Genomic DNA, 22,149 nt, shown 5'->3' on the forward strand with positions numbered 1-22,149 from the left:
TATTTACATCATATAACCATGTTTAATAATAATGTGTAGATATCCTTACAAGGCAGAAAAAAGAGACTAAACAATCAAAATACACATCAATCACATTCAACTAGAACAAAGAAGTTGAAGCTAATATTGGAATTGTTACGTATAAAACAGCTTGCTTAGCACAATATTTACAAATATCAGACTGACTGAGCAAATATACCTTAAAATTTCTTCTTTAGCCAGCTCCTTGGATTTGTATCTATTCCAATATTTAATAAATGGAAGCCAAATCTCAACAAGCCTTTCCTGAGATTTAGTCTTACTTTTGTGAATCTTCTTATGCTCTGATTGTATCCAACTAATGGCCGTTTTTTAAAAATGTTTACTTTCTCTTGCTGGCCACTGGAGTGCCAGCAGGCAGATGGCAACCTAGTTTGGATCCCATAGCTCATTAATATCTGTGAATATAATAACTATAAAATCAGATTGGCTGGAACACACTCAGTATAAAGTCAGCATATAAGAAGTGCGTATCTAAGAAACGACACTACATGTTTAACCTCTGTTTTCAAGCTTGGTGTTGATGTCTGTTTCACATCCTGCACCTCCAGTCAAACCACAGAATACTTAGCAACCACTTCTACATTTCACACTCCTCTGGTTTTACTTTGCCATTTTCTCACACATTTCTGGGGTTTCTTAAGAAATACAAAATGTACCAAGAAGATTGGTATGCTCAAGCCTCTTAACACCTCCCCCCCCTTTAAGTTTTGAGTGAGCCTTTTACATCCCAGCTGAACCCTGGCCTCCAAATCTATTTTCAACAATGAGCTGGGGCTCTTGGCTCACTTCCAATAATTGTTTTAAAAACTCAGATGAATCTTCCTTTCTTTCAATAAAACTAGGAACCGGTGGCCCCATTTCTCAAGGGAAAAAAAATATGTAACTGGATAAATGCTGGCTGAATCCAGAGAAAGGATTTCAATTTTTTTTTTTTAATGACCAAATCTATACTGGAGAGGATTACAGGTTAAAAATAAAAAAAATAATAATTCCTCAATGTAGCCTTTCAGACAATACAGCATATTAAGAGGACTTTAAACAAAATATAGGTACCTGCATTAAGGGACTTACAGTCTAAATGTAAAATAAAATAAAATTGTGGGAGATTACAAAAAAGGGGAGGTACATTGAGGTACAAATGTAGCCTGGTAAAGATGACCTTCCCCCCCCACACACACACACATAATCAGTCACCAGTGCTGATTTTGGAATATTTTTTTCATTCCAGGGACAGGGTGCCAAGTGGGCACTTCCTCCACACATTTGCCTCATGCAGACCACTTGTTGTTCTCATGGAAGTGGGGAGTAGGACCAGAACACCTGTGCCTTCTGTCTCTCCCTGCATGGTGAGCAAACATGGGGAGGGGGAGGACAATATCTGTACTGGGCTTATGTGAAAAGGGGACAAAGTGATCAATTTATTTGAAGGTTGGCCTTCCCCCTATGAATCTCTCTGACTTTTAAAGATTTGCTTCAGAGGTTGTATTTTTGTCTGGGCCTTCTTAGGAGTGATGCCTTATAGAATGCCTTTCCCAGACAGTTCTGCCAGGCACCGACCTGTTTATCATTTTGGCATCAGGTTGAAACTTATTCAGTCTTGTAATGGCTGGATCATACTTCTTACTTGTCCCAGGGTTTGCTATTTTATTATCTGCTGCTCATCTTTTTACAGTTGCCTTACTCCCATTGACAGTATGAGGGGCAACTTGGAGCTCCCCCGTCCCATTAGTCGAAATTTTCCATGGGACTAAAACCAAGGACAGGGAGGTATACATCTATCTAGGGCTGTGAAGTCCGGGTTAGAAAATTCCTGGTGGTTTGGGGGGTGGAGCCTGGTGACAGCAGGGTTTGGGGAGGGGATAATGCCATACAGTCAACTCTCCAAAACAACCATTTTCTCCAGGAGAACTTATCTCTGTAGTTTGGAGATCAGTTGTAATTCAATATTATATCCAGGCCTCACCTGGAGGTTGGCAACCCTACTGCTATTCCACCTTTTGTGACACCCAATGTTACCCAAATAGATTGAGGGGATTAGTTGGGGGAAATAGCTTTAAGGAGACAGAGCAAGAGGGGATAACTGGGATTCTCCACCTATATGTACCAGGATTTTCCCCATAAGAGAACTCTCAAATAAACCAGGCAGATGTTCAACCAGAAAAGATTTTATTAAAAAGAAATAGAAATGAGCATACATAAACACCAAAAACACATGCAAGAACTAAGTAAGAGGAAATCAGAGAGGAGAGTGGGAAAGCTTTTTTGGGGAAGGGTAGTATTTACCAATCTTGCACAGGTCTAGGAAACAGCAGCAAAATGTCCAGCATTTCACAAAAAGAAGAGAAGAGAAGAGAAGAGAAGAGAAGAGAAGAGAAGAGAAGAGAAGAGAAGAGAAGAGAAGAGAAGAGAAGAGAACCCATGCAGTCGGGTATATGGCCAAGAACACACACTGTATTGGTGGCTAGGAGCTCTTGATAAAGGGCAAAATGCTCCCTGGAGAAAGCTGACATATTCACTTCAAAAGGAATAACTCAATGGGTTTTTCTGAGGTAGACAATGATTTTGAGATAGTCTTGATGGCTTTTTCCAGACGGACTATAGGTGTAAATGGAGCTTGATGATCCTGTAAGTACTGGATGGGAAAAACTACTAGATTTGGTGAATAGAATTAAGTGTTGCTTAATTAGGGTAAATGGGTGCAAGGAAGTGAGGCTAGGTGTTGATAAAATTAGTCCAAGGTCAGTCAATAGCTTCTTGAGAGACCCATTGTCCTAAATTATGTGTCTCCACAGGATGTGGAGGAGGTCATTAGCTAGCCAGCCGCTTTTACTCACACTTCTAAACTACATGTCCAGGCTTGTTTCTGGCTGGCATCAATTTTGTGTCATTTTGGGCCAGGCAGTGTATTGCACTTATGATATCTGAGATGATATGTTAGGAAGGGTGTTTATGGTTTTCTTGCTATAAACTGCTTCTCAGCAAGAGGAGGGGTCTGACTGTTAACACCAGGTACCCAGCTGGAAGGCCTGGTAATGTCTGCCGTTCCTGTTTGCCTCAAAACTTGGTATGCTGGAGAGTATTCCCATTTGCTCAGCCTCTAATTTTGTTGAATGAAGCCAACCCAGTTTCAATAACCTTTTCCAAGTAGCTATGATCCTCGAATCATTATAGCAACTGCCCTCTGCTTGTATCCTCTTATATCGTTGGTAGACAAAGACACCGTCTCATCGTTTTACTTAATAAAGGCAATACCAGAGCTGACTCGGTAAAAAGGAAGAATATGTTAATCAATTCATCCCTGAATGTCTGGCTCTAATACATTCAGGCAGCCTTGCCTGTTCACTTTGCTTCCTATCCATTTGTGGCTCTGAATGAAGGAAAAGTTGGATTAGAGAAGGGTTTTTAGAAACACTTGTCCAGGTGGTGATAGCGTTTCACCTCCTCATTTGTCTCAATTCAGAAGCGATTTTACTGAGAAATGGCCCATAACTTCAAAAAAAGGAGAAAAGGATCCTCTATTTCCACATATGCAACATCAGTTATACGATTTAACATTGATTTCTTGTCAACATTCTGGAGGTTAAGTGAGAAGTAAATGATGCTTTTTAAGGCTGGTGCTCAGGGAGAGTATATTGTGAAATGTGTGTATTATCTTAGAACCAATCTCAGTCACTGAGGGAGGGTGTTAAGTACACACCCAGCAGGCTGGTCTGTACTACTCAAGCTGGCAGAGGAGGGAGGGAGTGTGTGAGTCCTCTCCCCATATCCCCACCACCACCTACCTTTACATGCAAGAATAGCATGTCAGCGAGAAGAGATTCAGGCAAGGGAACATTCACAATTTATGTCCCTCTTCCCAGGCCAAAGCAATTCATTGTCTGATTTTACTGACTCAGTGATGCCAAATCATCATTTTGGAATTCTCAAAAGAGTCACAGTGCTCAGGTTTTCAGGGATGAATCTCAGACCTGAGCTTCTCTTGTACCCTTCCGCTCTTTCTTCTGGCAGCCCCAGAAGTCACTTCAGCTCAGGAAATTGCAGGGCTTCTTTGCTAACAGAGATGTTCTGTGATTTCTTGTCCCTCATGCAAACGGTCACGTATGAAGACCTGCAACTTTTGTACAGCTACAACAAGTTTTGTACATCTGGTGCAACCCTGCATTTATAGTCTTTTTTTTTTTCAGGTCTGAGAAGGAAATGAGACCTGCTAGGAGAATTGTCAGCCCAGTTTAATGTGCCTTGAGGAAGCTTGCACACAAGTGGTTTAATTTTTATCCCTCCCTTCCCCATTTTATCCCAAATGGCAGTACTGTGAGATATGTTATATAGGGTTGCCAAGCTCCAGGTGGGACCTGGGGATCCGCTGAAATTACAGCTCATCTCCTGACTACAGAGATGAGTTCCCCTGTAGGAAATGGGTGCTTTGGAGGGTGGACTCTATGGTATTGTCCCCCACTGAGGTCCCTTCTCCTCCCCGGATCCCATCCCCAAATCTCTAGGAGTTTTCCAATCTGGATCTGGCAATCCTACGCCCCCCATTCCCTGCCAGTGGCTGGGGTGTGTGTGGCAACCCTAGCACCCGTGGCTTAAGGTCACCCAGTGAGCTTCCTGGCAAAGGGGGAATTTTGAGCCACAGTGTCCTAAATTCTTGTCTGACACTCTGTTACACCACACTGGCTCTCCCCAGCCAAGTAGTGTTTCTTATCATAAGCAAGCTGCTTGTCAGGTTCAAAAAAATGCACCATAATCTGCTGCTTCCTGTTGAAGTTACCATAGTCTAATTAGGCAGAAAATATCGGCTTAGATATGAATAATCTATTGATGCTGGAAATTTACATACCAGCCCATGGGGACCCAAAATGTACACACTCTTACCAGAATTTATTCATATAAGATGCATCAGATAATTGGTCTTGCATATTCAGTAACTAATAGGGACAACTAATTGCTACCAAAACTTGTATTGCAAAAAAACCCCAAAACTATGTAAACACAGAAAGGCTGCATCTGCAACTGTGCTTAAAAATAGGTTTCCTATTAGGGTGGGATTTTATGGCAGTTATGGGAAATGTTGCCACGTTCAGTTTATAACTCAAGAAATCATACAAAAAGTTGTTGGGGCGTTGTATTGTGTAGGAGATCCAGAATATTTTGAAACTGATCCTTTTGTTGTTTTTGCTCTGATAAATAAGCCCACCAAGTGACTTCTTGTTTGCAAAAAGACATTCCCATAGATCATTCCAACCATGTGAGGTAGAAGCAAACTGACATTCTTGTAGGGATATCTTTATTTATACCCTGTATCTGAGATCTGCACTCAAGGTAGTTTCTGATGACAATAAAAGCAAAATATATAACAAACACTAGCACATTAAAAATGGATAGCACAACACTAGAATCAATAAAACACATTGATAAATCCCACACTAATAACAATAACAAATACTTATTGGGATACTTGGTTAATAAAGCATAATTTGCCCAGTCATAGAAATGTGATAGGGAGTTCAGTAAATAAATCTCCTTACATTTTATTCAAGTTGATTCAGTTTACATTCAGGTTGCAGTCAAACAGAGAGAGGAGGAGGAGATTTGATTTATACCCCACCCTTCACTATCCAAAGGAGTCTCAGAGCGGCTTACAAACGCCTTTCCCTTCCCCTCCCCACAACAGACACCCTGTGAGGCAGGTGGGTCTCAGAGAGCTCGGACAGAAACTGCTCTTTTTCAAGAACAGCTGTGCCAGAACTATGGCTTGCCCAAGGTCACACAGCAGTTGCAAGTGGAGGAGTGGGGAATCAAACCCGGTTCTCCCCGATTAGAGTCCGCACACTTAACCACTACACCAAACTGGGTGTAAAGCCTAGTCTAAAGAACACTTACCCTATCACAAGCTGTTCTGACATCTTGTGTATGGGAATATGAGGGCATTCTGTCTACAGGAGAGATCTGCAGAGAGATGTGGCTCCATGAAAAGCCATGTGACAAATGGGAAGAACAAAAGACACACAGAGAGGAGGGGACAAAGGGCAGATCCTAAGTTAACACAACGAGAGGCATCCTGTTCAAGGAGATAAAACTTACACAAACTAGAGTGACATAGCAAACCCCCCCCCCAATGTCCAGCTGAAAAGTACGCAGACAGATGAGTGATTTCAGCTAACATACTTTATTTAGTGAGGAACAAGACAACTTTAGCTGGCTCGCAGGCCGGCTTATATTCCCCGTGAAAACACCACCCAGAACACACCCACATCACAATAGGGTATTTACAGTGGCCGAGAGTTCCATAGGCTCTCGGCCGGGAACCTAGCTCTCGGATAGGTGCGGGCTAGGATCCGCTTAGTTCATTGTTTCCTTGAGCGAAGCTCGATGGTTGCACTTGACCGCGTGGAGCCCAAGCCAGCCACGCAGTCAGAACTTGATACATTACAGCAGCCATGTTGAGTCGCTCACTCCAGTAATAGTAACTGTGAAACAGCCTCCCAAGAAGCCATGCCATATACTTTCCCCATCATGGTGATCCTCAAGAGAGGTGACTTGCCACAAAGAAGCACGGAGATGTGACTCCACTAGTGTGCATGAATAAAGTTGCTACAGGAGTCAAGCTGGCAGTAGCAACAAGAGGGGCTGGAAGAGGAAGTGATGGAGGGTGCAAAGGCAGGAAATAAAGCTAGTCTTGCTTTCCACATGGAAAAATAGGAGAGGAAGGGTGAGGAGGTACCTTTTTCCTCAGCAGCAGCAGCAGCAGCAAGAGAAGTGAGCAAGAGAAGGCAGCTGCAGAAGTCAAAACAAGGATTTTTGCTCAAGTGGGAAACGGATGCTCTCCTTAGGGTTGCCAGCTTCCAGGTAGCACCTGGAGATCTCTGGGAACTACAGTAGATCTCTAGACTGTAGATTTCAGTTACCCTGGAGAGAATGGCAGTTTGGAAGGGTGGACTATATAGAATTTATATTAAATTGTAAGCTGCCTTGTGATCTGCAAGGCAGAATGGCATATTATTAAAATATTTTCACTATTAAAAGTTAGTAAATAAATATATAATACCCACGAGATCCCTCCCCTCCCCAAACCCCACCCTCCGCAGGCTCCATCCCAAATCTGCAGCAATGTGATCCCTTCAGCAGTTACAGAGGGGAGGTTTAATTTTTAAAAAAGGCCTTGCTGATTGTATATATCGAAACATTAATGCATGTTATATATGATTGCAGGACATATAGCCACTTTCATGATATTCTCCCACTCTGTACAGCTACTCTATCCTGAACTAGTCAAAAGATGCAATTACTGAAGAACCTCTTAGAAAGCAGGCTTCCTGAGGTTACAGCTAAACTTGCCAAATTCAGCTGTTTAGCTGTAAGGACTAGAAAGCTGTTAGTGAAAGGAGAATAGATGCAATCTGTTATAGAATTTAACATGTTTTACTTGCACGCACTATTTTATATATTTTTTATTTTATACATTTTATATATGCTTGTGGTTTTATTCTGACAAATTTAGTTTGACTAGTGTATTAGATTGCTGGCTTTTGCTGTGAATAAATTATGTCCAGCAATTTCCCCATCCGGGGTTAGCAACACTAGCTCCCCTGCTCAGGTAGTGGAGCCCAGGGGGTGAGGAACAGTGCCTGACTGGTAGTATGATCCTTGGTGTAAGGGAATGGAGAGAGAAGGTAAGCTTTTCTTCTTTGCTCTCTTATTTTCTTCTTCTATTAACTGTTAAAAAGAATAGAATGAAATAGTTTCAGTAAGGGAGGCAAAGAGATGGGAGGGGGAGAAGATTTTTTTTTTTAAGGCCTGCTGTTGGATACGTATGTCCAAAGGTCATTAGTTGTGATTGCTTTCTGTATCTCCTAATATTATCATTCTAATTTTTTAAAAAACCCTCACTTCCTCAGCTTTTTAATAATAAAAAGAATTTGCATTTCTGGCACACATACCTAATACATGGGCTAATGTCATTGTAATTTGGTACGTAGAATCATTTAACTCATTAGACCATTATATCTACTACTGTGGCCAGGAATCTCGTAGAAAAAATGGTGTGGCCTTTATAGTCAACAAGAGAGTGCAAAAGGCAGTATTGGGATACAATCTCAAAAATGACAGAATGATTTTGGTTCGATTCCAAGGCAAACCATTCAACATCACAGTAATCCAAGTCTATGCCCCAACCACGGATGCAGAAGAGGCTGAAATGGACCGGTGCTATGAAGACCTACAACACCTCCTAGAACTAACACCAAAAATGATGTCCTCATCATCATAGGGGACTGGAATGCTAAAGTAGGAAGTCAAAAGGTAACCGGAATAACAGACAAGTTTGGCCTTGGAAAGCAAAATGAAGCAGGGCAAAGGTTAACAGAGTTTTGTCAAGAGAACACACTGTTCGTAGCGAACACCCTTTTCCAACAACCTAAGAGGCGACTCTACACATGGACATCACCAGATGGGCAACACCGAAATCAGATTGACTATATAATTTGCAGTCAAAGATGGAGAAGCTCTATTCAGTCAGTAAAAACAAGACCTGGAGCTGACTGTGGCTCAGATCATGAGCTACTCATTGCAAAATTCAGACTTAAACTGAAGAAAATCGGGAAAACCACGAGGCCATTCAGGTTTGACCTAGATCGCATCCCTGATGAATATACAGTAGAGGTGAAGAATAGATTCAAGGGTCTGGATTTGATAGATAGAGTGCCTGAAGAACTATGGACAGAGGTTCGTGACATCGTACAGGAGGCAGCAATCACCACCATCCCAAAGAAAAAGAAATGTAAGAAAGCAAAGTGGCTTTCTGATGAGGCTTTACAAATAGCAGAGGAAAGAAGGAAAGCGAAAGGCAAAGGCGAAAAGGAAAGATTTACCCAACTGAACGCAGATTTCCAGAGAACAGCAAGGAGAGATAAGGAGGCCTTCCTGAATGAACAGTGCAAAGTAATAGAAGAAAACAATAGAATGGGAAGGACTAGAGATCTCTTCAAGAAAATTGGAGAAATCAAGGGAGCGTTCCATGCAAAGCTGGCCATGATAAAGGACAAAAACGGTAGGGACCTAACAGAAGCAGAAGAGATTAGGAAAAGATGGCAAGAATACACAGAAGAACTATACAAGAAAGACCTCAATGTCCTTGACAAACACGACGGTATAATCACTGACCTTGAGCCAGACATCCTGGAATGTGAAGTTAAATGGGCCTTAGAAAGCATTACTAACAACAAAGCTAGTGGAGGTGATGGTATTCCAGCTGAGCTATTCAAAGTCTTAGAAGATGATGCTGTTAAAGTGCTGCACTCCATTTGCCAGCAAATTTGGAAAACGCAACAGTGGCCACAGGATTGGAAAAGATCAGTATACATTCCAATCCCAAAGAAGGGCAATGCCAAGGAATGTTCAAACTATCGCACAATTGCACTCATATCACACGCTAGCAAATTAAAAAAAAAAAAAAATCCCCTCCGGGGGCTTATTAAAAAAAAGGGAGAGAGTCCCTTGTACTGCAAGAAGATCAAATCAGTCAATCCTAAAAGAAATCAACCCTGACTGTTCCCTGGAAGGCCAGATAATGAAACTGCAGCTCAAATACTTTGGCCACCAAATGAGAAGGGAGCACTCACTGGAGAAGACCCTGATGCTGGGAAAGATTGAAGGTCAAAGAAGACGGGGATGGCAAAGGATGATATGGTTAGACAGTTTCATAGATGCAACGAAAATGAAATTGAGCAAACTTCAGAGGACGGCGGAAGACAGGAAGGCCTGGCGTGATCTGGTCCATGGGGTCGCGAAGAGTCAGACTCGACTGTGCGACTGCAAAGCAAACAAAAGAGTCAATAAAGTGGTAAGAGACAGGTGATCCAGGGGAATAGTTACATGATAGTTGAAAAATTCAGTAGAGGGATGTCCTTCACCCACTCCAAACAGAATTCTTGCTTTCTACTCCTGGGAGTTAAGCTGCATTCAGCAAGGAATACTGGTCCACCTTTAATATACATATACCCAGCTGTACTTCCATAGGTAAGTTGCATTTCCTGTTGGGAGCCATCATGTTTTCCTGACAGATCATTAGCTTGGAGCCCTTCGTTGTTTTCCTACTGACCATATACACAGTAATCAGATGTATCTGCTTCTTTTCCTCGATGCCTACATTGCTTATTTATGAACAGGAGAAGCCTGCAGATACTTCTGTTCAGATCTGAATATTCCAACGGCTTTCTTTCCTTTCCTTTGTGGTGGTGGTGGGGGGCAAAATTTTATTTTGTGCCAAGACAGAAAATCTCCTGTGCACATGGCAGTGTATAAGCTGAAGATAACTAGGACAAATGCAGCTCTCTTGAGGACAACAGCTGCGCTGTGTGCTCACTTTTCACCTCCTGCATTCCACTACACCTTTTAGATTGGGATGCAATTATCAGTTAGACCCTGGTGTTATTCGGTAGCCAAGGCTCCACACTGATTTGGCATTAGTTGGCTTTGCTTCCCACAGGTTACTGTGGAATGTGTGTATTGTCTTTCTGTCCTATTACAGTTATTGTGTGAAGATTACTAAATTGGCTCTCGCTGCAGAAATTCGCAATCATGGCATGGATTATTTAAATGAATACAAATTATGTATGCAGTCATTATGCAGTCCGATTCATTTAAAATTACCCTTGCAATTGAAAATGAAGTGAAATTTTGATGGACTTTTGAGAATATGGTTTATACGTTAGAACCTATTGAGTCCTCCAAATTCTCCACTCATGTCAGGGGAAGGAGCCGTCCTCAGCAGCGTGCTGGAGATGATTGGGTGGCTTCTGCTGCTTTGCAAAGCGACTCTGTGTTGTTTCTGAGCCAGCAGGGTGAGTTGGAGAAGGGGGGGGGGGAGCCGGCTTCAGCAGCGTGCTGGCAGAGCAGAAGGCCCCTCGAAGAGGTTAGCTGGAGAAGGCGGGGTTCTTTTAGTAGCAGTTTAAAGACATATGATGGGCCACTTGCCCATCCAGTCCAATAGTCTGTGTCACACACAGTGGCCAAAACCCAGTTGCCATCAGAGTTCCACCAGTGGTACAAGAATTACAGACCCCCCCCTCTTGTTTTCCCCCCAGTTTAAAGACTAACAAGACTTTTAGTGAGCTGTATAAAAGCCAAATTTTAACTCACAATATCAGTATTAACAGAAGAACAAATTTTGAGTCTAGGGTGTTTAAGATCAACAAAAAGGTGTTTAAGATCAACAAAAACGACTTTACTGATATTTTCAGAGTGGTGTGTGTGTTGGTCTGCAGAAGAACAGCTAGATTCAGGTTCATTAGCAGTTCAGAGACCCACAGAATTATTGGGGTCTAAGAGAGAGGTTTTAGCTTGATGAATGCTATCAAAACTAATATTAGAAATCGGCTAGATACAGATCACCTGGAGAACTTAATGAGAATTAAACTGCATGTGTCTACTGGGAATAATATTAATACTGACAGTGTTTTCAATTGCTGGAGAAAAGAGAAAGGAAGAGGAGAAAAGTTAAATTAAAATATAGTTTGTCGGTTAAAAGTTCATTCTGAGATTCTTACAAGGTTACGGTTATGTTTATATTTTATATTTGTATGTTTGTAAACTGAAATTAAAAATACAATAAAAGGTTGGCTTGCTCACAACTTTTATAGTTTGGCTCACAATGAATTTTTTTGCACACAGAGCTTCAGAGCTTAGAGGGAACACTGTTATGCACCAATGGGAATGGTTATGGGGAAAAGAAATTAAGTTCACAGCCAGCCAAGCTTTTAGAGAAAATTGGTATAAAATGTTTTTCAGATTGTATATTACTCCAAAAGATATTGAGTAAGTAGACAAAAACTACAAGGGAAAATGTTGGAAATGTTAAGATATAGATAGAACTTTTTACCATATGTGGTAGACTTGTAAAAACAAAAGATATCGGAGAGAAACACATGGAAAATTGCAGAATATATTAAAATTTAAATTCCCTATGGAAGCTAAAAATATATTAGCAATATTGCCTAATAAATTACCAAAAGGTTTTGGAAGAGATATTTAAATATATGGTGACAGTGGCTAGAATAATCTATGCAGCAAAATGGAAATCAGATATCTGTTCAAGATTAGAAGAATGGGGAAATAAACTTGCCAATTATGCAGTAATGGCAAAATTAACAACTTATTTGAGAAACAGATCAATTTTGAAATCTGAGGAGAGATGGAGTGTTTATTATGTAAGCAGGAGTCAGAACGAGAAAAAGTTTAAAAACTGTATATAAATGTATTGCAATTCATATAAATGTATTACAGTGCAGAAATAGACTGAGAATAAGTTTTGAATACAAATGCATAAGGAAGTGGATTTTGAACAAAAAAATCATTTTTAAATTTTTATTGTGAGATATACAATAGACTTTCCCTTAAACTTTGGTATATTAAAAGTTATAGCTAGTATGTAGAAATGACAAAATATGTAACATAGTAATGATGAAATTAATAATATAGATTCAAAATAGATCCATTATGAAATCTGAATGTTTAAATTACGAACCATTGTGTTTTACAGAAAATGTATTTAAAATTATAATGAAGGGAATGTTGAGGAGAAACTCTGTTCTATATACCTTGTAATATATAATAACCTGTGATATATATAATTTGTTATAAAAAGAAAATGAAGTGAAACTTCATGCTAAAAATTCTGTGAATTTTTCATTGGATAGCTTGGGTTGGGGATAGGCATTTTTCTTTTTCAAAAAAAGGCAAAAGCAGTTGGAAGAAGAAGTGACTACTTGTGTTTATATTCATCTCACTTTCACTGCTACAAACAGAGTTTGCAGTTTTTTGTATTTCAAAATTCTTCAAAGCTGCTTGACCTGAGGTAACTGACACAAAAGAGATATGTGCATACCATGGAAAGTGAAACCTTGGTCAAAACACTTCACGGTCTTAAAAATTGCTTTTGCGCTTCAATCCTAATAAAACCATTGACATGGAGAAGGGAGATCGATGATGTAGCCTGCTTTGGGTCTCCAATGGGGAGAAGAGCAAGGTGCTTTTTTTTATTTCCTTAATGTGCCATTGAGTTGCAACCAACCCATGCCAGTGTTCCCTCTAAACTGAGTCAGTGTGAGCTAGCTCAAAGTTTTTTAGCCTTCGGCTCACGCATTTTTGTCTTAGCTCAGGAAGGATGACTCCAGAACAAACTAATTTATGCAGTAGCCAAATCGCTCACTCACAACTTTAATGCCAGGAGCTCACAAATTAGATTTTTTTGCTTACAAGACTCCACAGGGAGCATTGATTGGGACCCCATCCATGGGGCATGCCAGGCAGGAGACAAGCAGAGATGGCTTGCCATTGCCTGCATCTGTGTAGCAACCCCAGTCTTTTTTTGGTGGTATTCCCAGTAGTCATGTATGGCTGCGAGAGTTGGACTATAAGGAAGGCCGAGCACCGAAGAATAGATTCTTTTGAACTATGGTGCTGGAGAAGACTCTTGAGAGTCCCTTGGACTGCAAGAAGATCAAATCAGTCAATTCTAAAAGTAATCAACCCTGACTGTTCCCTGGAAGGCCAGATAATGAAACTGAAGCTCAAATACTTTGGCCACCAAATGAGAAGGGAGCACTCACTGGAGAATACCCTGATGCTGGGAAAGATTGAAGGTCAAAGATGACGGGGACGGCAAAGGATGAGATGGTTAGACAGTGTCATAGATGCAACAAACATGAAATTGAGCCAACTTCAGAGGATGGCGGAAGACAGGAAGGCCTGGCGTGATCTGGTCCATGGGGTCGCAAAGTGTCGGACTCGACTGTGCGACTGAACAACAACAACATCCAAGTATGAACTGTAGCTCACCCTGCTTAGCTTTCAAGCTTTTATCAGCTCAGGCTAAACTGGGCTATTCACACTGTCAAAAAGCATGGTGCAAATATTTAAATAAATAAAAAATTAAACCACTGAAGTCTACTGAAGTTATGGTGCAACCCTAAAGAATCACACCCTTTTAAATCCATTTAAGCTCATAGGCTTTTAGAAGGGTGTAATTCTGCTTAGAATGGCATGTTAGAGTGGAAGAAATTTGTGTTCCAGTTGTAGATAAGCCTGAAGAGAAGGATTTCTCCCTTGCCCAGTCAGAGAGGAGATGGCGAGAGCTAACTGGCTTGACCAGATGCCAAGACAGCACCCCAGATATAATAACTGCAGGATACTGTTGTACTTGCTGTTGAAATCCAAATTGCATCTTCAGAAATTACAGACTTGCTGCCAACAATTACCGAGCCATAATGAAATCAATCTGTAATGTTTCTATCCCCTATATCCAAAAGTTTCCACAGTTGTCCTTGTTGCAGTAGCATTCCCCCCCCCTTCAATATCCGTTTTCTCATGGTTTTCCAACATTTTTGGGCCAGTGTACTTGCATCCTTTTGATATTTTGGCTTTTACACACTCATTGAGTCATCTCCTATAATCTCACCTTCCCATGTGGGGCAAGTCTCCTCAATCTGGATTGAGAGAGGCTTCCAGCAACTAAAGCAGGAAAGATTAAAAGGTTGCAACATCCATTAGTATTTGCTCAAATGCTTTGTCCAAACACAAAAAGCCACAGGCCCTGTAGCTACAGTGGGCATCTCAGGGCCTGGCCCCCCAACTTCCATCTAGCCCCCAGGCCCCAGAGGACTCCCCACCACTGCCCCTTCCCCAAACGTGGCTTGCTTCCCCACGTAGGCAGGCAGAGTGCAAATACCACAAAAGTGAGTTTTTAAAATTTTTATCTTATTTTGTGACATCAGTCCCCCCTGATTTATTTAAAGGCCCCCCAAATTACAAAATCCTGGCTATGGGCCTGGAGAGTCGGATTCCTCTGCAGGGAGCGGGAGGGGGTTTAGAGGTGCATTTGTTCCATAGACATCAGGGGGCAGGATGTCAGAGGTAACTTTTCTGCATTGGTAAGGTTAGCTTATTGTTATGATTTCTGTTCTTTTCCTTATATCTGTAACCAATAGGTGTGATAGCTATTTTCTCTGTCTGTACCCTAGCTTAATCTATAATGATAAAGCCTTTTCCTGTTTAAGTAAGCAGACTGTGATTCATCTCCTCCTTACAAGCCCCTTAGATCACTTGTTCATGCTTAGACATCTTAGACGCATATACAGGAGAAGGACAGGAATAGCTGGGAAACTCTGCCCTTTGAACTTGCACAGAGGCAGCCTTTAACAGAGTTCCCCAAGTCACTTATTACATGGGAGGCTGCATTTTAACTTGGGTGGTGGCACAATGAAGAGGGACATGCTTTACATGCTCACGCACACGCAATACACATATAAGCACACATTGACCCACAGTGGATTTATGACACATGATATCTTTTAAATGAAGGTGTCAAACGCATTTGTTATGAGGGCCGGATCTGACATAAATGTCACTTTGTCAAGCTGGGCCATAAAATGTAACGCCGGATACCAGAGATATAAACTTTATAAAGGACACTGGCAAACCCAGTTAACAGTATTATACTCAAAATACAAGCAAAAGCAATTGTTTCCTAGTGGTGAAAGCAATTGATTTACTGGAGGACCCACAAAAGCCCCAATAAATGCATTTAATCTTAAACAAAAACATCAAGAAAACTGCACCAAAGACTCCACTTTGTGTGCAAAAGAAAAAAATGGAGCCTCCAGCAGAACCAAAAGCAGCTGGGAGAATTGGCCAAACTCAAGCAGACTCTCCTCATGTTTAGAGTCAGCTTGACCCCAAGCCCTTTCAGCCTTGCTAGCACAATGCAAACACCCCCTCCCCCTGCTTGCCAGGGAAGGCTTAGGAAGAATGTGTGAAGCCTGGGTGTGAAGAGTTACATTCTCTGCAGTTTTCCCCCCCCTATCTCAAAAAGGCACAGCAGACTCTCCCTCCACTGCCTCATCCCCACCACCACTAGCGTGAGGTGGGCCAGGCTGAGCAACTGCCCCCCTCTCGGTGACCCAGATAACAGGGTCCTGGCTCAGGAGGAGGGGGGTTCTGAACCTGGCTCTTCCAGATCCCCCTACTGCCAGTTCTCATCCCTCCTGTCTTTCTCACAGAAGCACTGGGGCCGAGGGGAAGGCCTGGCGGAGAAGCTGCTTCCTCCCATGACCCCTTTTTTGTCACGGGCTGAGAACAGATGGGGAGGAGAGGGGAGGTTGCTGCCATTTCCCACCTTCTCCAACACTCACTTTGCCACCCAGCTCTTTGGCTGTTCAGACATTCAGGTGTGACATTGGTGCCCCTTTTTTCCTTGTCACCTCCACTCGCTTCTAAAGCTGGGAGGTCTTTCCCTTCAGAGTGACATGCACAGGACAGCCCCATTACCTCCTATTCCATGTGCTGACCATCCTCCTCCTCTCTTCCTTGCTGTCCCTGTCCCTTCCCTTAGTTGGCTAACCATTGCTTCACATACCCACTCTCACCAACCCCCCACTGGCCCCATTCAAAGTTTTTTTATCAGTTTCTTGCTTTCCCAGTTGGAAGACGGAGTCCCTAATTTTTTTAATTATGTGATTTGTGCATTAGACTTTTGGCAATGAGAAATCAAGAAGGGGAGTTGTATGACTTGGTAGAAGGGAATTTCCTGCTCTTCGACCACCCTCCTCCACTTCACCCCCTCCCTTCTGGAGAGTCCTTAAGGCCTTTTGTCCTGTTAATTGCCCTTTGCCAGCAGCAAGAGATTAGAAGCTGCAGCTAGAATTAACTGCAAGAGACACTGGCCCCAGTTAGAGGTTTTCTTTTTCAGAAGAGTCTCATCCTCATTTTTCTAAATATTTGATTCGCTCCTGTTAGAGTCACGAATCAAAAGGGGGGGGGGGAGATAGAATATTTCTGACCCCAAGCAGGAAAGTTTTTTTTACCTATAAAATGCCAAACTGGAGAGGAAGTGGCAACCCATCCCCCAGACCATGTGGCTTGGATGGAAGTCTTTTGTTCTCAAGGAAGGGACTCACCCCCCCTTCAGGGCAGCACGGATTCTAAAGCTGCCTGTCTTTGCTAAATTCATCCCCACCCCTTCCTCACAGTGAATTGCTACTTTCTGTTCTACAGGTGCCTTGCCTGTATCTTTAAGTGCCATGGCCACCTTGAAGCCTTCCTGACTGACTTATTTCTGCCCAGAGTGAGTGAGGCCCAAGGAACAGCGGTGAGTCAGGATAGTCAAGACAGTGCAATGCGAGCATATGCAGAGAAAGCATTGGTGTAATTCCTAGTTGGTTTCCTAAAGCCTTTCAGCTTGAAGCTCAGGATTGCACAGAAAAATATGAGGTAAATTAGATTACTCAATTGCTTGATTTAATTAAATTACTAAATTGCTCCCCTTTTCCCTTTTCACCTCCACTCACTTCCAAAGAACGATTGCATTAAGGTTAAATAGTTTAGCCAGAATCCCCATGTTCTCTTTTTGTTCCAGTTAGGAAGGTTGAATTAAAAAGGTTCAAAAATTCCCTTCCACCCTTATGGACAATGAAACAGATTTTGTTTTTACTACCTCACACTTTTGCATCAGTTTTAAAGTTTTGTGTTTGGATAAAAACAATTTTTGGTCATTTTCAAGTTTTCCTTTTAATCTAAAATCCTAATCTTCTTCCAAAATTTAAATTCTAATGTGCTTTTGAACCATGGTCTCAAGAAAGGTCAACCCACCTTTTTGAGGACACCCACTTCTTTTTTAAATCCTTTTTCAAACATAATTTTTTTTAAACTGAGCCTGTATTTTTGCAAAAACTTTTATTTCAGCTTGCCAGACCTCCAGCCTAAGCCAGGAGAATTTTTGTTTTTATTCCCTGTCTCTGGGCTCCTTTTCTGTTCAGATCTTTCCTTCATAATATACAGGTTTTGCTCTAGTGCTCTTATCTTGCATTCCTGACATCCATGCCAACCAAGAACTTTTGACCTTGCCTCTCAGAAGAAAAGCAGAAAACCACCAGTTATAATAAAATACTTGAACTCTGAACAACAGATAATGAAAGTAACTGAAATGTCATTCATCCTCATGTCTCACAAGGTGAGTGACTATCAAAACCAAAGGTCAGCAGGCATCGATCACTTTTTTCATACATGACTAAATCCTGTTTTCTTGAGGAAGGGATTGTAGCGACATCTTGTAACACACTAGGACCTATGTCTCCAGTGCTGGACAGTCTCCTCCTATTCTCTCCTGTTAACTTCTGCTGGGATCTCTCTGTTCCCCAGTTATGAAATGGGAACCATTTTTGCCCTGTGTCTGATCCGGGAGGGCTATTCTTATGTTCTTAAATTATAACTATTCAAGGTTCTTATCATACATTCATTTCAGCCACTCCCGGGACATTTTAGAATTTGTGAGCACTCCATGCTTATCATTGCTGAAAACCACATACAATAATGCTCTGATCGAGCAATAAGATGTACAGTGAGTTTCCCATAAACACAGGGACATGATACATGTCTTCATGTATCTCATTGCAGGACTGGAATGCCTTCTTTTCATTTGGAAGTGATATATGTAATTTGGAAGTGATATAGGTTAATTTCTTATTTTTAAGATGCAAAATACAAAGGGGCACGATCTCTCAAAACATAGCTTTGGCCTCACTTCACCTGGAGGTTCAAATTAGTGTTACAGGGCTGTAGTCTGAATTCCACAGAAAACAATGAAATATGTATGAAGTATGAAGCTAATCTGTATCTTCAATTTCCATCTTGCTTACTTGGAAAGATCATGCCCATGTTCAATAAATATCCCTTTACTCAAACCTTAATTGTAAGCACTTTCTGACCATGTGAAATCTTTGTATACTTTATATATTAGGCTAAAAGATGGTGAGTGGTCCAAGGTTACCTGATTGATAGTACACTCCTGAACGATGTTACACCTTTCGAAATCCATTAAAGTCAATAGACTTAGATTTATGTACTCTGTTTAGGACTGCACTGTGAATGAATATTCAAATACAGGTCTTTTTGATCCAAGTCCAACACCATATCCACTGTTTCACACTATTGGGGGGGTCAGTATTACAGTCATGCTACAGTACATGAAGGCATCTGTGGCTAATGTGGTTGATACCATGACAGTTCCCTTTCTTTAGCCAGAGCTGGCACACAAGCTGAATCTCTGCCTCAAATCACAGGTTTAACTTCTGAAGACTTGAGTCCTGACATATGGCCTTGTAGTAGAGGAGGGTTGGTTCAGGAACTCTAGGACCAGATGGATCAATGATTTCTTTGGATGATTTTCTCACTAGGCTCTCTCCTAGCATATCTTTCAGGCAACTAGTTTGCTGGTGATGGTCTGAAGGTACGTTTGCAGGGCAGTTTATTGCACAGCTACTATATTCTACAAGATGTCTGTAATGCTTAGTTCACAAAATGTAATGTAATATCAGAGATACCTCCCCAAGGAAGCATGCTCCAAATGCATTTCATTAAATGTCAAGTTGCCTCGGTGAGGACACAGGCCCCTCATCAACTCATCAAGCAGCTTCATTTAGGCATGTTATGAAGGTTGAGCGTCAAGATTTTTCCCCCACCCTCCTCTCCTTACTGCAGTGGGAGCTGAAGAGTTGAAAATTAAAACTGCATATTTTGAGTTCATTTGCATGTGAAAATTAATTCAGCAGCTCGCAAAAAAACAACAACCCATTCCCACAATTTATCAAAATCAGATGAATATTTATGATGAGTTTGTTCACTCCTGGAAGGAACTGTAATTGGTCCCACCATTTTGTAATGATATGATACGCAAAGAACTAAAGACATATGGCTATTTTGTGTAATCTTTGGAGGGAGCACATTTTCATTTCACAGAGTGATGCCTGGGTGAAAACAAATAATTTTACTGTAAATCTAAAGGTGAGTCCAGTTAATGCAAGTGTGTCAACCCACCAGAGGGGGGGGGAAATGGTCTGAACACTGTTGGTTTTGTTTGTTTGGTCCCACTTGACAATAAAGCAAGTGGCAATACTGTGTTTTATGCTTTACCCTTTTTTTAGCTGCATTTTTTATGTGAATTGAGAGCTTTGTGCTTAGCCCCATACCTGGCATCACCAAAACCACTCATCTTCAACCTGTACTTCAACCTGCCCCAAGTGCTTGATTCTCTTCTTAATTCCACTTCCTATTGTAGCACCTTCCCATAACCTAGGGGGCTCTTCTTACTGTGGAGCCTGAAGTTCCTATTTCAAGACTGTTGGTGGAAAGTGATGCCAAGTTACAGCTGACTAATGGTGACCCCACAGGGTTTTCAAGGCAAGAGACATTCAGAGGTGGTTTGCCACTGCCTACTTCTGCGATGCGACCCTCGGCTTCCTAAGTAGCGTCCCATCCAAATCCTAACCAGGACTGACCCTGCTTAGCTTCCGAGAGCTGATGAGATCAAGCTATCCTGGGCTATCCAGGTCAGGGCATTTAAAGACTGGACAACTGTAATTTGGAACAGCCACAGACCTCCTTTAGCAATGCCTCTTAGAGATTCACAGTACTTAACTCCACATTATAGAGGCACTTTGTAGTGTCTAATGTCAGAAATCCATCAGAATGAACAGACCACATTATGAGAATCTGACTTTGATATAAACAAAACGCCAGGGCTTTTGATAGCTATCATTTTAAACAAAGTCATTACGGCTGACTGATTGTGCAAGCCATGTTTATTTTTTCAGTATACAGTTAAATATAGCTTGCTTTGGCAACAAGCAGTCTTTTACAGGGAAATTTCAGTCAGTGTGCAATTTTGAGCTGTCTGGCACATTGGCTTGACATTGCAACATGTCAAAGCATTCATCTGTTATTGGAGGGGGTATCAATGTCCAGTGTTGGCCACCTTGTTTAGCCTAGGTCCAGAATATTTAAATAGCAGCCTCCTCTCACATATTGGGGGATTTCAGATTACCCTTTTAAAGCCATTATTGTCCTGTCTTGGAGTAAACCGGTACAGGGGCAGCCATTTCACACAGCCTTTCCCCTACCAGTAAGGAGCTATCTCTAATGCAGTTTGGCATTTCAGACTGTGCCGCTTTGTTTTCCTGCCCTTTTTTGCCCGAGTGGGCAATCTTTGTCTTTTTTAACGTTCTTTTAAGTGTGTTATAGAGCTATAACACAACACCAAAATAGCACAATAGTGACCAGTGTTCCCTCTAAGCTGAGTTACTGTGAGCTAGCTCACAGTTATTCAGCCTCCGGCTCACACATTTTTTGTCTTAGCTCAGGAAGGATGGCTCCACAGCAAGTTAATTTATGCAGCAGCCAAATCGCTCGCTCACAACTTTAATGCCAGCAGCTCACAAAGTAGAATTTTTGCTCACAAGACCCCACAGCTTAGCGGGAACATTGATAGTGACCCCATTGGAATACCTGGGCTCCATTGAGATACATGAGATTGGGGGATTTAAAAATGGGAAGTGGAAACTCAGGAACACACAGTTTGAGAGCATCTTTTTTAACACTAGCTTCTTCCTGGCTTGCAAACAGCACCCTCCTTTTGATGGCCAGCACTTTGGGATGACATGCCTCCAGGGGGACCTGGGGATCCCCTGTACTTTCAGGCAGTGTTCCCTCTAAGCTGAGCTAGTGTGAGCTGGCTCACAGTTTTTTAGCCTCCGACTCACATGTTTTTGTCTTAGCTAAGGAAGAATGGCTCCAGAGCAAACTAATTTATGCAGAAGCCAAATAACTTGCTCACAATTCTAATGCCAGTAGCTCTCAATGTGGAATTTTTGCTCACATGACTCCACAACTTAGAGGGAGCATTGCAGAGTTACAGCTTATCTCCTGCCTACAGATATCAGTTCCCAGGCATATAGTGAATGCTGTGGAAGGAGGACTCCGTGGCATTGTACTATATTGAAATCCCTGTTCCCCCCAGATGTAGTGATCTCAGTGGTCCAGGCATTCCAATGGGGTTGCTATTGTGCTGTTTTGGTGTTGTCTTATAACACTATAGTGCTCTTAAAAGAATGTTAAAAAAAGATGGAGATTGCCCACAAGGGTGAAAAAGGGCAGGAAAACCTCGTCATTGGAGGAAGCGCTGCGGGGGGCATTTTACATAGCACCCCATAGCGCTTCAGGATTGGTATAGCATGGAGCTGTGGCCACTAAGGATACCATCCTGATGACATCATCTGTTCC

This window comes from Gekko japonicus, unplaced genomic scaffold (genome assembly GCF_001447785.1).
Source record: "Gekko japonicus isolate JY-2015 unplaced genomic scaffold, Gekko_japonicus_V1.1 scaffold3165, whole genome shotgun sequence".
Classification (NCBI taxonomy): Eukaryota; Metazoa; Chordata; class Lepidosauria; order Squamata; family Gekkonidae; genus Gekko; species Gekko japonicus.